This window comes from Panthera tigris, chromosome D3 (genome assembly GCF_018350195.1).
Source record: "Panthera tigris isolate Pti1 chromosome D3, P.tigris_Pti1_mat1.1, whole genome shotgun sequence".
Lineage (NCBI taxonomy): Eukaryota > Metazoa > Chordata > Mammalia > Carnivora > Felidae > Panthera > Panthera tigris.
The window spans coordinates 29012147-29028979 of NC_056671.1; the positions used below are offsets into that span (position 1 = coordinate 29012147).

The following is a 16833-nucleotide window of genomic DNA, read 5'->3' on the forward strand; positions in this document are numbered from 1 at the left end:
CCAGGAGACAAGATTTATAGAGGTCATTCTGGAGGCCAACAACCACAGCAGGGAGGCCTGGGCACAGCTGTGCTGTGCTGATGCTGGCTGGGTAGAACTTGTGGCCAAAGCTGCAGCTGGGGTTCAAGTCAAGGAGGGTGAAATTGTCAGAGCACTGTGTCAAGGCTGGGCCACCACCCGGACTCCTTCCCCTGCTCCTGAGGGTGGACCAGCATCAGGATCACTGGGCCTGAGAACAGGGCTGAGGATTTCCCTACTTCGTCCCCCGTCCCTTCCTGGGACCCCAGGTTAGGGACAGCAGGGGCAGGAAGCCTAGTAAAACTCTTCAGTGCCCACCCACCACCACTAGTATCCTGAGGGCGAGGTGAATGAGCCTTTCCCGCAAAGATGAACATGGGCCAGGACCTACCCAAATCCACCTGGAACTGACAGGATAATTCCACGTTAGTGGGTACCACCCTCTGGATACCCCTGCAGTTAGACACACAACACATCGGCCCAGCATGATACCGGAACTACACTTCCCAGAAAGCTGTGCTACAAGCTCGTCTGGATCTGGAGGTCAGAGCAGCTCCGGGACCCCGATGCCTTCTGGGAAATGGAGTCGTCTGTCTGCGCAGCACAAAAGCTCCCGGGACTTGTAGTTCATGTCCGGTCCGCGCAGGCGCACTTTCCCGCGACGGTGTTTGGCCTGCTCCTTTGTGGTGGTCGTTGGATTTCTGTGGGAGGCGGGTCCGCCCAGTCTGCGAGACAGCTCTTCGTACCCGCTAGTTCCAAACCTCTGAGCCCGAAATCGGCCTTGGTCCCCTCACTCGGAGCCCCGGGAGGAGCGCGGGTGATGGGGCGTGAGCGCAGGCTGGAATGTGGGACGCTTGCTGAGCCTGCCTGACCCCGACCCTGGAAGTGCGCAGGGGGCTCCGCGTGCGCGACCGTGAAACCGGAAGTGCGTGTGTGACCCCACGGGGCTCCCAGGCAGGCTGTCCCTTAGCCCCAGGAACAGGACCCGTGCCTCTGGGCCTAGCCTGGGGCCGGAGGTTGCAGAGCTGCCCACGTGTCCGGGGAACGCTGCCGAGGGGCGCGATGGAGACCCCTGCTCCAAAGCCCCAGGAGACAGGTACAGCGTCGCTGTCTGTGGATTTGTATTGGAAGAGACCGAAGGTGAATTTTGCTGCTGTGAAATTCTATACAGAGAACCCAGAAACGAGAGCTGTATGAACGTTGATGAATCTTACCTACCCAAAGTTAAGCAAAAAGACTAACAAAATGATTACGTTTATACCAAGTGCAAACACTGGCAAAACAGAAACTATTGTTTCAGATGTGACTGTAAAGTTAAGCAAGGAAAATACTGTAAAGGCCAGAGAGTGTTTAGCTGGGGAGTGTAGGAAGGTGAGGGAGAGAGATGATAATAGAAAAGGTTACCAGGACAAGGGCCCGGGGTGTTTCTGGGACACCATTAGTATTTATTTCATGACCTGTGTCAAGAATTCCCTGGATGTTCTCTTTACAACTGTCCGTTCCAATATTAGGTTCTTGCACGCCCTGTGTGTGTGTATCACAATCAGAATCTTTTAAAGATAACCACAATCCCATTAGGCTGGCTATTACAAAAACAAAAAAAAAATTTTTTTTTTTAAATAAAAAATAACATGCCAGCATGAATGTGGAGAAATTGGACCCTTTGCACTGTTGGTGAGAACGTAAAATGGTGCAGCCACTGAAAAACAGTTGGGAAATTCTTTAACTTTTCTTTCAAAAATTAGAAATAAAACTACCATATGATTGCTGGGTATATATCTAAAAGAATCGAAAGCAAGATCTGAAAGAGATACAGACTATGTTTATAGCAGTATTAGTCACAAGAGCCAAGAGGTGGAAGCAACCCAAGTGTCCATCCACAAATGAATGGATGAACAAAACTGGTTTATCCCTACAAGACAATATGGTAAAGCCTCACATGGTGTGACATGGATGAACCTGGAAGGCATTATGCTAATGGAAATGAGCCTTGTCTCAAAATAACAAATGCTGTATGATTCCACTTATGTAAGGTCCCTAGAGTAGTCAAGTTCATAGAAAGTGCAATGGTGGTTGTCAGGGGCTGAGTGGAGGAGGTAGGGGAAGCTGTTGTTTAATGGGTCCAGAGGTCTGGTTTTGCCAGATGAAAAAGTTCTGAGATTGGTTCCTCAACCACGTGAATATACTTAACACTACTGAACTGTACACTTAGGAATGGTTAAGATGGTGGATGTTTTGTTACGTGTGTCTTTACCACAATTTTGAAAAAGTTAAGGAATGTTAATAAAATAATGATTAAGGTGTTAGTGCGAACAGAAGTTGAAAAGACCCTGGGAGTCCAAGGAACACTGAGTCGCATGGCCTGTTCATGCCCTGATGGGTCTGACAAGCTCTCCTCGTCCAGGAAGGGCATCCCTGAGAAGCCTACTCCTAAAACCCCTGCCTTGGGGGGCCTGGGAAGGAGCTCAGATTCAAAAGTGTGTCCAGGTAGTTGGAGCAATGGTCCAAAACTTGGGTCACAGGACACCGTCCGTCCATTTGTCCATTCCCTGAACACTTGTGTGGTGTACTGCGTTGGGGGCCTGCCCTCAGGGCCATGGTTCTGAGTGACCAATGGAAAAAGTGTTTGGGTCTTGGCCTGGCACACACTAGGCCCACAAGGAGAGGGAAGAGCTTGTGCATATCCAAAGACAGTGTCAGCATCTGTGTAACGGCATAAGTAAGGGGGTCTCGTGAGCTGTGATGAAAATATCTCTCCTTTATTGTAAAGAAGCATCCAGTACAAGTAACGCACAGGTGCTAGAGAAGTGTTAGAAAATCGAAACAAGCACAATAAATATTAATCCCCCAAGGGGCACCTGGGTGGCTCAGTTGGTTAAGCGTCCGACTTTGGCTCAGGTCATGATATGGTTCATGAGATGGAGCCCCGCATCAGGCTCTGTGCTGACAGCTCAGAGCCCAGAGCCTGCTTCAGATTCTGTGTCTCTCTCTTTCTCTGCCCCTCCCCTGCTTGATCTCTGTCTCTGTCTCTCTCAAAAATGAATAAACATATAAAAAAATTTTTTTAATATTAATCCCCCAAGCCCCAGAGAGAGCTCCTCTTAACTTTTTGGCAAACATTCTTGTGGGCTTTCCCAGTCATATTATACTAATTATTTTAGTAACTATATTATATAATACTTTGAAACTGGTAAGCTCAGTAGAATGTTCACATAGAAACAGTACTAATGGAAACCAATTTGACAATAAATTTCAATATTTATTGAAAAAAAAAACAATTCCATACATTAAAAAAAAGAAAAAAAGAAACAGTACTAAGCAAGGATCTAAAATGATCTCAGATGTCAGGTTGATAGTTACTAATTTGAAAGTATTATTTCTCCCTATTTTTAACAGATGTTTATTTATTGGTGCGCTTGGGTGGCTCTGTCGTTAAGCGTCCAACTTTGGCTCAGATCATAATCTCACGATCGTGAGTTTGAGCCCCTTGTTGGGCTCTGTGCTATCAGCTCAGAGCCTGGAGCCTGCTTCAGATTCTGTGTCTCCCTCTCTCCCTGCGCTTCCCCTGCTCACACTCTGTGTGTCTCTCTCTCAAAACTAAGCATTAAAAATTTTTAAGAATGTTTATTTATTTTTGAGAGAAAGAGCACACACACATTAGCGGGGGAGGCGCAGAGAAAGAGGGGGACAGAGGATCTGAAGCAGGCTCTGTGCTGACAGCAGAGAGCCCTATGTGGGGCTCGAACTCATGAACCATGAGATGACCTGAACTGAAGTCAAACGCTTAACTGAGCCACCCAGATCCCCTCTCCCTATTAATAAATCCCTCTTGTCCCACTTTCCACCAACCACCCATTCCTTTTTTTTTTTTTTTTTTTGCCTTTAAACCAGAACTCCTCCAAAGAGTTCTTTTTGCTGTACCTAATTACTCTCTTCCAGGTCTGTCTTGAACCCATCTAAGCAGGTTTATGCCCCTGCAATGGTAACACAACTATCTTTGTCAAGTCCACCAGCAAATTCTATGTTGTTTGATCTGTCATCACTGTCTTCTCTTGGCCGTGGGACAGCGCCTCTCCTGGTTTTCCACTTGCCTCTCCAGGAACTTCTCAGTCTTCATGTTGGTCCCCCACAGCCCCTAAGATGAGAGACCTCTCTCCCCAAGACCAGAGGGCCTCAGGGCTGGGTCTTCAGAAGCCTCCCCTCTTCTATAGCTGCACCGACTTTGAGGAAGCGTCATCCAGTCTTGCAGCTTTTACTGCCACACATGTGCTGATAATTCCCAAATTTATGTTTCCTGCTCAGATTTCTGCTCTGAACTCCAGGCTCACTACTCGCCTGCCCACTTGGCACTTCCCCTTGGATATCTAATACCCCTGGAACTTAACATGTCTATAAGGACTCCTGCTCTCCACACAGACCTCCTCCTCCCCCTGTACTCTTTCCCATCTTAACAAATGATCATTTCTTTCTTCCAGCTGCTCAGTCCAAAAATCTTGGAGTATTTCTTCACTCTGCGTTTTTTCCTCACATCCTGCCTTGGATCCATTCACAAACCCTGTTGGCTCTTTCTTCACAAGGTATCCAGACTGTGCCCCTTCTCAGCTTCCCCCCTGCTCAGCACCACCCCTCCCTGGATCGTTGGATTAGCCCCTACCTAGTTTCCCTACTTCTACTGGTTCTCCTCTAATAGCCAGATGATCCTGTTCCAGAATGAGCCTCACCATGGCCTGTGAGGTCTTGTGCCATCTGGTCTCCAGTTCTGAGTTCCAACCTCATCTTCTGTCACTGGCTCCTTCACTCTGCTCCGGCCACACCGGCCCTTCTGCTGTATCTGGAACTCAGTAGGCACACTTCTACATGATAGTCTGTCTGCTGGCATGCTTTTCTCCCAAATACCCACGTGGCTTGTCTCCTCATGCTTTGTTACCCTCTCATCAGGAAACCTTTTCTGGGGGCGCCTGTGTGGCTCAGTCAGTTAAGCATTAGACTCTTGATTTCAGCTCAGGTCATGATCTTACAGTTTGTGAGTTTGAGCCCCATGTCGGGCTCCATGCTGATGTTGTGGAGTCTGGTTGGGATTCTCTCTCTCTCTCTCTCTGTCTCTCTGCCCCTCCCCTCCTTGTGCTCTCTCTGTCTCTGTCTCTCTCTCTCTCAAGATAAATAAATAAAAGAAAAAAAAAAGGAAACCTTTTCTGAACCTCATCTCTAAAATTGTATCCCCTCCCCCACATTCTTTATCTCTCTACTTCATTCGTCCCTTTCTCTCTTCACTGTGTGTGTTAATTATCCCTGCATAATAAATTACCACAAGATTTAGGGACTTAAAGCAACAACAAACATGTTATTATCCCACACTGCTTTTGTGGGTCAGGATTCACGTGGATCAGGATTCACGAGCAGCTTAGTTGTGTGCTTCTGGCTTGGGTCTCATGAGATTGCTGTTAGACCGTCTGCCAGAGCTGTGGTCAGCATTAGTAGTAGGAGGGCCAGGAGGGCCTGAACTGTAGTAGTTCAGGCAAAAGGAGACTCAAACTTGAACTCTGGCAGTGGGGGAGGTGACAGGGAAGAGGGATTTGGGTTGATGAGACTGTAGGGCTTGATATCAGAGCACAGAGGTGAGGCTGAAGACCCAGCCTTGGAACCTCCCATTTCCAGCCTGAGCAGCTGGACAAATGGAGGTGCCATGTCCTGAGATGGGGACACCCAGTGAGTGGATGATGTGGGTGAAATGTAATGAGTCAGATGCTGGCGACGTGCGGAGGGGGAAATCCAGGCCACTGCAGACTCAGAGCACCAGGGAGGGGACTGGGGTGGAGAGAGGATTTGGTAGCTGCCCTAGTACCAGGGAAGGGTGAGGCTGTAGACTCTGATGAGGTTCTTTCAGGAGACGGTGTGACGGTGATGGGTGGGACAGAATGAGAAGAGCAGGTGCAGGAGACAGAGAAGAGCTAGTTTCTTTTTAATCTACTTATTGCCATATAATTTAGATGCAATAAAATGGGATGTGATGGGATTTGGCCTATAAATCTGTGTACCTACCACCCCAGTTAAGGCAGGGAACATTTTAACACCCCAGGAAGTTCCATTATGCCTCTGTACTCAATTCCTAGTGTTCCTCACCTCAGGCAACCCCCAGAATGACTTCTGTCATCATAGAATTTGCTTTAGAACTTCATGGATTGTGCGTCAACTATACTTCAATTAAAAGGAAGGAAGGGAAGAAAGAAAGAAAAAGAGAGAAGGAAGGAAGGAAGGTAGGCCAGGAAGGAAGGGAGGGAGGGAGGGAGGGAGGGAAGGAAGGAAGGAAGGAAGGAAGGAAGGAAGGAAGGAAGGAAGGAAGGAAAAGAAGGGAGAGAGGGAGGGAGGGAGGAAGGAAGGAAAGAAGGAAGGAAGGAAGGAAGGAAGGAAGGAAGGAAGGAAGGAAGGAAAAGAAGGGAGGGAGGGAGGGAGGAAGGAAGGAAGGAAGGAAGGAAGGAAGGAAGGAAGGAAAAGAAGGGAGGGAGGAAGGAAGGAAGGAAGGAAAAGAAGGGAGAGAGGGAGGGAGGGAGGAAGGAAGGAAGGAAGGAAGGAAGGAAGGAAGGAAAAGAAGGGAGAGAGGGAGGGAGGGAGGGAGGAAGGAAGGAAGGAAGGAAGGAAGGAAGGAAAAGAAGGGAGAGAGGGAGGGAGGGAGGAAGGAAGGAAGGAAGGAAAAGAAGGGAGGGAGGAAGGAAGGAAGGAAGGAAAAGAAGGGAGAGAGGGAGGAAGGAAGGAAGGAAGGAAGGAAAAGAGAGAAGGAAGGAAGGGAGGACTTCATTGAACCATATTTTATGTACCACTTTTCATCTGGCCTTTTTTTTAATTATTTCATTCAACTAAGTGTTTCTCAGATTCATCCATATCATGTGTGTGTATTAGCAGTTCATTCATTTTTATTGCTGTGTGTTATTCCTTGTATGAACATGCCACAATTCATTTACCTGTCAATGAGCACTAGTTTTTAGCTCTTATGAGTCAAGCTACTATAGTCATTTGCATACAAGCTTTTCTGTGGGCATATATTCTTATTTCTCTTGGGTAAACACCTAATAGTGGAGTAGCTGCTGCCTCATAGGATAGGTATATGTTTATCTATGTAAAAAAAAAAAACAAAACTCTGAAACTTCCAAAGTGGCCAATCCATTTTACATTTCCACTAACGACGTGCAAGAGTTACATTTGCTCCAGATCTTTGCCAGCACTTGGTATTGTCAGTCCTTTTAATCTTGACTCTTCTAATGGCATGTGGTGCTTCCTCACTATGTTTTTCATTTGGATTTTCCTGTTGGCTAATGATGGTGAGCATATTTTCATATGCTCATATCACCACTTTTATATCTCATCTTATGAAGGTCTAAGTCCCTTGCTCATTTTTTTTATTAGGTTGGTTGATCTCTTGTTTTGATATATAAGAACTCTTTCTTTACTCTAGATGTAAGATCTTTACCATGTATGTGTTATATGTGTATAGGTATGTGTTATCATGTATGTGTTCTGTATGTGTTATATTTGTATATTTATATGTATTGTCTGCATTACCACATATATAGTGAATATTTCTTTGCAGTCTGTGGCTTACTGCCTTAGGATCCCCAGGGCCACCCTCAGGCTTGACGTTTCACTAGAAGGGCTCTAATAGGACGCAGAAGTTATTGTCTCATGCTTGGTGCCTATTACACCAAGAGAATACAGAGTAAAATCAGCACAAGGAAAAGGTGCATGGGGCAAAGTCTGAAGGAAACTATGCACAACCTTCCATGCATCCCCCACCAGTGGAGTGGCAAGGGATGTCCCTAATTCCCTCAGCAGTGAAGCGTGACAACATGCGTGAAGTGTCACCAACCATGGAAACTTAGCCAAGTCTAGGTGTCCAGTGTCTGTATTGGAGGTCAGCCACGTAGACATACTGCATGACTGACCTGTCACTAAAGCTCCGGCCTCCCAGATGGGAAGTAGGTGTCCACCATGAATCACACTGTGAGTGTAAGCTATCTAGACAATCTGGCAAGGCCAGGGTGCCTGAAGGCCTCAGGCTTGCAAAAACACTTTTCTTACCCAACAGACCATTTTAGGAGCTCAGTTCCCAGGAGCTATCCAAGGGCCAGTTCTGAAAACATGCCTTCCATGGGAATATGCAGGGTGTGAGCAAACCAGGCCCATAGAGTTAACCCTTTCCTACATGCCCCCCTTTTTATTTTCTTAAGGATGTCTTTTATAGAGCAGACACTTTTTAAATTTTGGTGAAGTCCATTTTACCAACTTTTATAGCTAGTGATTTTTGTGTCCTACTTAAGAATTCTTTGTCTACCACAAGGTCACAATGATCTCCTCCTATATTTTCTTCTAGAAATTTTATAGTTTTAGCTCTTCTGTTTATAGCTACAATATAATTAAAATTAATTTTTTTGTATTTAGTAGAGGTCAAGGTAATTTTTTCTTCTGACAGTTGTATCAGGAAGTATCCAACCAGGAGACAGAAACTGCACAGTAGTATAAACAGGGAAAGTATAGTATAAAAAATTTTAAGTATAACATGGGATTGGAGTATTAAGGTAAGTAAGAAATAAGAAGACTGTCACATCCTATGACCTTGCTTAGTTTATTTATTCAGTTTTAAAGTTGTATTGTGGATTCCTTAGGATTTTCTGTGGAGAAAATCACATTGTCTGCAAATACAGTTTTACTTCTCCCCATCTAGTATTTATGCATTTTATTTTTTTCTTTCCTGTTTTATTTCACTGACTAGGACCTCAAGTACAATGTAAAATAGAAATGGTGAGAAGAGACGTCCTTGCCTAGTTCCTAGTTACCCTATCAGGGTAAAAACATTGATTATTTATTTAAACATTATTTATTATGATATGAGTTATAGGTACTTTTTGTAGATGCCCTTTATTAACTGGGTAACTTCATTACTGGTTTGCTGAGCATTTTCATCATGAACTAGTGTTGAATTTTATCTAATGATTTTCTGCATCTGATAGTACAATTTTTCTCCTTCATTCTCTTAATACAATCTTAATGTGATTAATGACATAAATGTTCTAATGTTAAACCAACATTTTGTTTCTGGGGTAAACTCCACTGAGAGATGTGCATACATATACACCCATACATACACTCTTATGCATATATATACAGCTACTAGTGATTTGCTAATATGTGGTGAGAATTTTTGTATCTATGTTCCTGATATTGGTGTTTAATTGTCTTGTAATGATTTATCAGGTTTGGGTATCAAGGTTATGTTGGCCTCATAAAGTGAGTTAGGAAGCATTCCCTTCTTTTCGATTTTCTGACAGAGTGTATGTATTTTGCCCTTAAGGGTTTGATAGCATTCATTCATCATTGAAAACCGTTTGGGCCTTGAATTTTCTTTATGGGAGGAGAAGGTCCTAAGAGAGAAGTGGTCTACACTATAAATGCCTCGTAGAGATCAGAAAAGGTAAGAAACCCAAGGAAAAAGCCCTGTTGTTTCTTCACAATACAGAGCCACAGGTGCACAAGTGGTCGTGTCCTTTGTGCCCCTGTTGGGGTGCTGGGGGAGAGGTGAGCGATCCTCTCTGGACAGATTTGAGCCCCACAGGAGCAGGCACTCATGTGTCCCCTCTCTCTCTCTCTCTCTCTCTCTGCAGCTCTTCCTGGAGCCAAGGCACAGGTGACGCTGAGGACTTTGCTTTCTGTGCAAGTGGGAGTCAAGGAGGTGTCTATTCTTTCATGAATTGACTTCTCTGACCTTTGCATGTATATTTATTGGGGTCATAATGTTTATTTAAAACCTACTTCGGCAAGGATGTGGGAAAAGGGGAATATTTTTGCACTGCTGGTGGGAATGCAAACTGGTGCAGCCACTCTGGAAAACAGTATGGGGCTTCCTCAAAAAATTAAAAATAGAACTACCCTACGACCCAGCAATTGCACTATTAGGTATTTATCCAAAGGATATAGGAGTGCTGTTTCAAAGGGGCACATGCACCCCAATGTTTATAGAAGTGCTATCAACAATAACCGAAGTATGGAAAGAGTCCAAATGTCCATCAACTGACAAATGGATAAAGATGTGGTACATATATACGATGGAATATTACTCAGCGATCAAAAAGAACAAAACCTTGCCATTTGCAACAATGTGAATGGAACTAGTATATTATGCTAAGTGAAATAAGTCAGGAGAGAAAGATAAATATCATTTTTTCACTAGTATGTGGAATTTACGAAACAAAACAAATGGACAGAGGGGAAGGGAAGGAAAAAATAAGATAAAAAGAGGGAAGCAAACCATAAGAGACTCTTAATTACAGAGAACAAACAGAGTTGCTGGAGGGGAGGTGGGTGGGGAAGGATTCTTGGTAGCCATTATTAATATTCTCCAGATGAGCCTATAGTCAAATATTTGGAAAAATATATGTTCAACAAAATATTTTTCATTATATTACCCAATTACTGAAAGTTTCTGTTCTTTCATTCCATTTTTTCTTAAGGAAAAATCAACACACAAATATACAATGTCAGTCTCCCTCTGTGATCTTTCCTGAAGAATTTATTCTTCAAGTATATGGTTAAGGGAGTAACCTCTACCTTTAAAAGTGCCTTTCTATTTCAGATACTGAACTTCTGAAAGGAATTATCATGAACATGAAAGCTAGATGAGAGAAGCTCTTACTCAATAAGATCTGGGTAAATTAATTCCCGAACAGATCTGCATTTTCTCATCATATTTGTCTTACATATTCAACCAGAAACAAAGAATCAATTTACAGCCAAACCAAGTGTCTGTGTCTCCATTTAAAACTTTAAATGTATTTATTAACTTTCAAAGCCTCCTGCCCACATGGGTAAGGATTTCATTTGAAGAACAGGTGGTTTTTTATAACGTTTATGTTGTATACTCATCCTTTCTTGACTCATTCCTATTAACTAAAATGATTTAGAACTTTAATAGGCACTGGTAACTTGTTACTTTTGAAAAATCAGGTTGCAAAATTTTATTACAAATTAAAATATCTTTTAAAAATTCTCAAGTTGAGGGGCACCTGGGTGGCTCGGTCGGTTAAACGTTCAACTCTTGATTTTGACCCCGGTCATGATCTGACAGTTTGTGATACCAAACCCCATGTTGGGTTCTGTGCTAACATCATGGAGTCTACTTGGGATTCATTCTCTCTCTCTCTCTCTCTCTCTCTCTCTCTCTCCCTCCCTCCCTCCCTCCCTCCCTCCCTCCCTCCCTCCCTCTCTCCCTCCCTCCCTCCCTGCCTCTCCCACGCTCACACCCTCTCTCAAATAAATAAACTTAAAAAAAGTCTTAAGTTGATTATCTGCAAAATTTTAAAGTTGTAAGTATTTAGTTGAGTTCATTCTCATTACTGGGATTACATTTCAGCTTGTACTTGTTGGATGAACTAAACCAGATGAAGGAGAATGTGGTGTTTACTCAGCCATTGTCTGACTATCCTGGGGGGACATGTTCTCAGCTGGTGAACAAGCTGTCTTTGTTCCTTTGCCCGCGTGCATTTTGGGATTATGTGGGTGTCTACTACAGTGACTGGGACGCTGAGGTAGCTGCTACCCTGGTCAGATCTCTCAGGCTTTGTCCTCTCATGACTTTGGTGAGGATGCCCTGCGATGATGTGGCTCAGCCATCACACCTGGTCTGGCCCCCTGGCTTCTGCTGCCTTGGGCCACGGGCAACATCAGTGGATCTGCTTTGGTGAGGAGGCTCCATTCATGGCAAGGTGGGCACCACCACTTGTAGAGTCTTTGTCTCATGGAGAAGAGACCCCCCCACCACTCATGGGGTCTCCAGCTGTGGTGATGAGCACACTATTACCTGGGGAATTTCTGCCTATGGGGTCTCTACCTCTCTGGGATAGGGCATGTCCTCCAGTGGTGGAAATGATGCTGTTTAGCCCAGCTTTGCCCTTGACCTCCTCTTTCCCTCTCACTCTGTTCTGACAACTCAAGTATTCAGACCTGAAAGCCCACACTGGGAGTTGGGGGGAGGAAGTGGTCCTGAAGTCCCAGGAGTGGATGAGCACAGGGAGACCCCAGGGAGGGGAAGAAAGGGATCTGGGTGGGTGCAGGACAGAGGACTGTGAACCCCAGTTATTCAAGGAGGAGAGAGATGGGGAGGGCCCAGGGGTCTGAGCAGGAGGGGCCAGGAGAGGGTGCTGCATGCAGATGGAAGAGTAAGAAGGAAGATCCACACAGTTGAGATGCAGAGCCACAAACAAGCTGTCCTTTGGCATCGTTCTGCACATCACAGCACAAAGTCCCCTCTCGTGTGCTGTGCCCTGACCAGCCTTTCTTCGGTAACTTGTCCTGTTCCAAATTATTTAATAGACATACTTCCTCTTTATCTATCGCTTCATCTTAAAAAAAAATCCCTCTCCCTCCTCCTTCAAATATAATTTCTACCCTGGAATTTCTAGGAATCTTTTTCTTGATCTTCTTTATGGTCCTACCGCATATGTCCCTAAACAGTAGACTGCTCAATGCACATGTTTCAACTCTGTTAATCTGCCAGAGCTGCCATAACAAAGTACCACCAGCTGTGCAGCTTAAACAACAGAAATTCATTTTCTTGCCGTTCTGAAGGCTGGAGGTCCAAGATCAAGATGCCATCAGGGCTGGGTTATGGTGAAAGCTCTCTTCCTGGCTTGTAGATGGCCCCCTTCTTCTTGTGCCCCCACATGGCTTTTCCTCTGTGTGCATATACTCCCAGTGTCTCTTCCTCTTCTTACAAGGACCCATTGGTTTAGGGCCCCAGCCTTATGACCTCATTTAACCTGAATTGTCCCCTTAAAGGCCCCATCTACAAATAGTCACATTGTGGGTTGGGACTTCAACATATGACTTGGGAGGAAGGGACACAATTCAGTCTGTAACACTGAATAAATGCATATTCCATGGATTCGTCTACAATTTGCTGTTTTTGCCCTTGACCTCATAGTCCAGCAATTCTCGCAACTGTCTAGCTGTCATTACTCTCCTGGAATTTCTTACTGCACAGACTAGAACTTCTAGGAGAATATCGTCATAGACTCAGTGTTGGTGTCTTGCTGTTGCTTGAACCAGACTCACTAAATGTCTGGTGTTCACATTCCCACTGCCTAACACTTCCATGTGTAACACCTCATGACCCAGTGACATTCCAGGACGTGGCTGTAGAATTCACCCAGGAGGAGTGGGAGCATCTGGGCACCACTCCGAGGTCACTGTACCAAGAGGTCATGCTGGAGAACTATAGGAGCCTGGCTTTCCTGGTTAAGAGTGGCCCTGGGCCCACCATCTGCACTGGCCTGGGGGGCAGCACCAGGCAGCACCCTGGGAAGGACAGGGGACACAGTTGCCATCTGCTCAGGTTGTCTGCCTAGCTGATGGGAAGAGGGGAGATATCAAGTAATTTAAATAAGTGATTTTTTTATATTAAATAAACACAGATATAATAGATTATAATGACAATATGTATGATTTTAAAAGATGCAACAGAGACTAGAAAGGGGTTTTGGACTCTCAGAGGCACAGTCTACTAACAATCCTTGAAGGCCTGTGTGCACCAACTCTGCCAATATGAGTTCGTGGATGAGGAGTGTGTTCTCTCTTCTCTATCCAGACCTGAGGCCTCTGAACCATGGAGCTATATTTTGATGTTCAGAGGACACAGACCCAGGGCATTTCTGCTGTGTATCCTCTGCATTGTAGGAAGCAAGAGGCTGAGGCTGCCCCCACCCCCACCCTGGCGTCACCCATCTTTCATGCTGCAAAGTTCCTGAAGACAGGGAAAAGGGGGCAGCCCCTGGGCACACACTTGTCACTGGCCCCAACACCTGTACATCTTATCTTTCTCGGGCAGGGTACCAGGATTTCAAACCTGATGTGATCTCCCAGTTGGAGCAAGGCGAATCGCCATGGATGCTGTGGAGGGACATTCCTAGGGACCCCTCTCCAGGTGAAGAGATGGGAAGGAGGCCTGGGGGCTCACACAGAAGGCTGTCCAGGAAGCTGGAAATTTCTAGAATCACAACAGAGAAATCCCCAGGGGAAATCAGAGCTGCCTCCAAAACAGTCCCTGCACAGAAGCTGCCTCCTGCCCCTCCCGCTCCTCTCCTGTATGAGCCCTGCCCCTTCAGGGGTTTACTTTCTGTCTAGGCCCCTCCTACCCTGCACTGACTTTCTTCTTCCCTCTTCTTGGATGTGCCCCCCCACCCCGCCCCCCGTGCTGCCAGGCATTCTGCCCTCTCAAGAGAAGCCCATCTGTGGTCAGTGATGCTGCTTTCACCTCCCTCCCTTTCCTGTCATCTGTTTGGTCACCATCATTTCCCTCTTAATCTACCTTGAATGTTAGGTAAGTCTACTAGGAATGTCCACCACCTGCCAGAATCCACACCGTGGTTTTCTGCTTCCTGCTGCATTAATTTCAGCAAGACTTTCCATAATCACTCCCCACTTCACCTGGCTCCTCTGTTTCTTCTCACACCTCCTCACCTGTGTTGGATTCTGCGTGAGTCCTTTTTGCCCATAACTTGCTTACTTTGTGACCTCCCTAGTCAATTCAGCAGTGATCATGGGTTGCCTCTGAAAGCAGCAGGAGAATGGGTGCAAGAGGACCATCCTTACAGACCTGGTGAATTGGTGTTTCAGGGAAGTTAACTGTGGCAGCTTACCAGATGGACAAATAAGGAGAAGAGGCTGAGAGATTAGTGGTGACATTTCATAATGACCCAGGCACACAGTGACTTCAGGTTATACCTTTATCTGCTTTTCTTCTGCTGGTCCTTATTCCCATGATTCCCCTAATTGCTGCCCCCTTGTCCATTCTCAGTCCCAGTTTGCCCCCTTTAGTCATTCCAGAACAGCAGTCCTCATTCATTTCACTTACCAGCACCCCTGTAACCATGTGTGTGTCCCTATTCACTTCTTCCTTGCTCCTGTGTACAGTGGCTCTTGGTTCACATAACATTTGAAATCAGTCAAAGCACCATACCTCTGGAAAATCAAAGTATGAAAGTAATAGTAACATATTATATGTAGCTTTGACTAGGTCACACTTTTTGTCTCTCTAAATAGTCAAGTATCCTCCATTTTTAAAAATTTCTTTCAGGCCAAAAGACCAGATATAGAACTGCAGAGTCAAATCTGAAGCAAGTAATTTCTGAAGAATTTTCCCAGGGCATGATAATCAATAAAAGTAAAAGAAATAGAATCTGTTACTCCACCAGAGAAGTCCCAGAATTGCTTGGCTGCTTAGAAAGCCATCCAGGGCAGATGGCATTTACCCATAAGAAAATCCTGACTCAGGAGACCATTCGTGAAGATAATGGATTTGAATTTAGACAGCGATCAAACTTTGTTACTCAAAGTACAATTCCTTCAGGGAAAGCAATGTGTAAAGATGACAGTTACAACAGTATCTTTTCACATAACCTACATCTAAGTAATCATCAGAGAATCTACACAAGTGAAAAGCCATACAAACGTGATCAATGTGGGAAATACATTAGCTGTGGTTTGGATCTCGCTCAACACCAGGGTAGTCATATTTTATTAGATATCAGAAATTTGATGCTAGAGAAAAGCCCTTCAAATGCAGAAGTTGTGATAAATCTTTTAGCAGGGGAACACACCTTATACAACATGAAAGATGTCACACAGGAGAGCGACCATATGAGTGTAGTGTATGTGGGAAGTTGTTCAGCTGGGACTCATCTCTTATTCTACATCAGAGAACTCATACTGGAGAAAAACGCTATGAGTGTAGTGAATGTGGAAAGGATTTCAGCCAAAGTACACACCTCACACAACATCAGAGGATTCATACAGGAGAGAAACCTTATGAATGCAATCAGTGTGGGAAGGCCTTTAGCCAAAGTTCACATCTAACTCTGCATCAGAAAACTCATACTGGGGAGAAACCCTATGAGTGTAATCAGTGTGGCAAAGCCTTTATTCAGAGCATTCAACTTACTCTGCATCTAAGAACTCATTCTGGAGAGAAACCTTATGAATGTACTGAACGTGGTAAAACCTATAGTCATAGCTCATCTCTAATGCAACACAAGAGGATTCATACTGGAGAAAAACCCTTTGAATGTAAAGAATGTGGAAAAGCCTTTACCCAGAGCATTCAGCTTACTTTACATCTGAGAACACATACTGGAGAAAAACCCTATGAATGTACTGAATGTGGCAAAGCCTATAGTCATCGGTCATCCCTTATTCAAATAAGAGGATCTATACTGGAGAAAAACCCTTTGAATGTAATGAATGCAGGAAAGCTTTCTGATGGAACACACATCTTACTCAACACCAGAGAATTCATGCTGGAGAGAAACCCTACAAGTGTAATGAGTGTGGGAAAACCTTTGGTCAGCGTGCATATCTGACTCAACACCAGAGGATGCATACTGGGGAAAACCCCTATCAATGTAAGGAATGTGGAAAGGCCTTCACTGTAAATGCATATCTTGCTCATCATCAAAGGATTCATAAGAGAAAGGAACCTTTATTATGTGCCAATCACAAAGAAATTCTGACTGGAGAGAAATTCAGCAAATGTTTTTAATGTGGGAAATATTTCAGCATAAACACAGGTGTTCCTCAGCTTGAATATATATATATATATAAATATATATATATTTATATATATATATTTTTATATTTTTATAGATTTTTATTTTTATTTTTAATTTATTTATGTAAATTCAAGTTAGTTAACATACAGTGTAGTATTGGTTTCGGGAGTAGAACCCAGTGATTCATCACTTACATATGACACCCAGTGCTCACTCCAACAAGTGCCCT

General features: G+C 44.5%; 1 long non-coding RNA gene across 1 annotated transcript; it reads left to right on the plus strand.

The window, feature by feature from the left end:
* Positions 1 to 642: 642 nt before the first annotated feature.
* On the plus strand, positions 643 to 9853 carry LOC122232705. Its single transcript, XR_006210088.1, has 3 exons — positions 643 to 1158; positions 9359 to 9478; positions 9669 to 9853. It is a non-coding gene; the product is annotated as an uncharacterized LOC122232705 (long non-coding RNA).
* The last annotated feature ends 6980 nt before the right edge of the window (positions 9854 to 16833 follow it).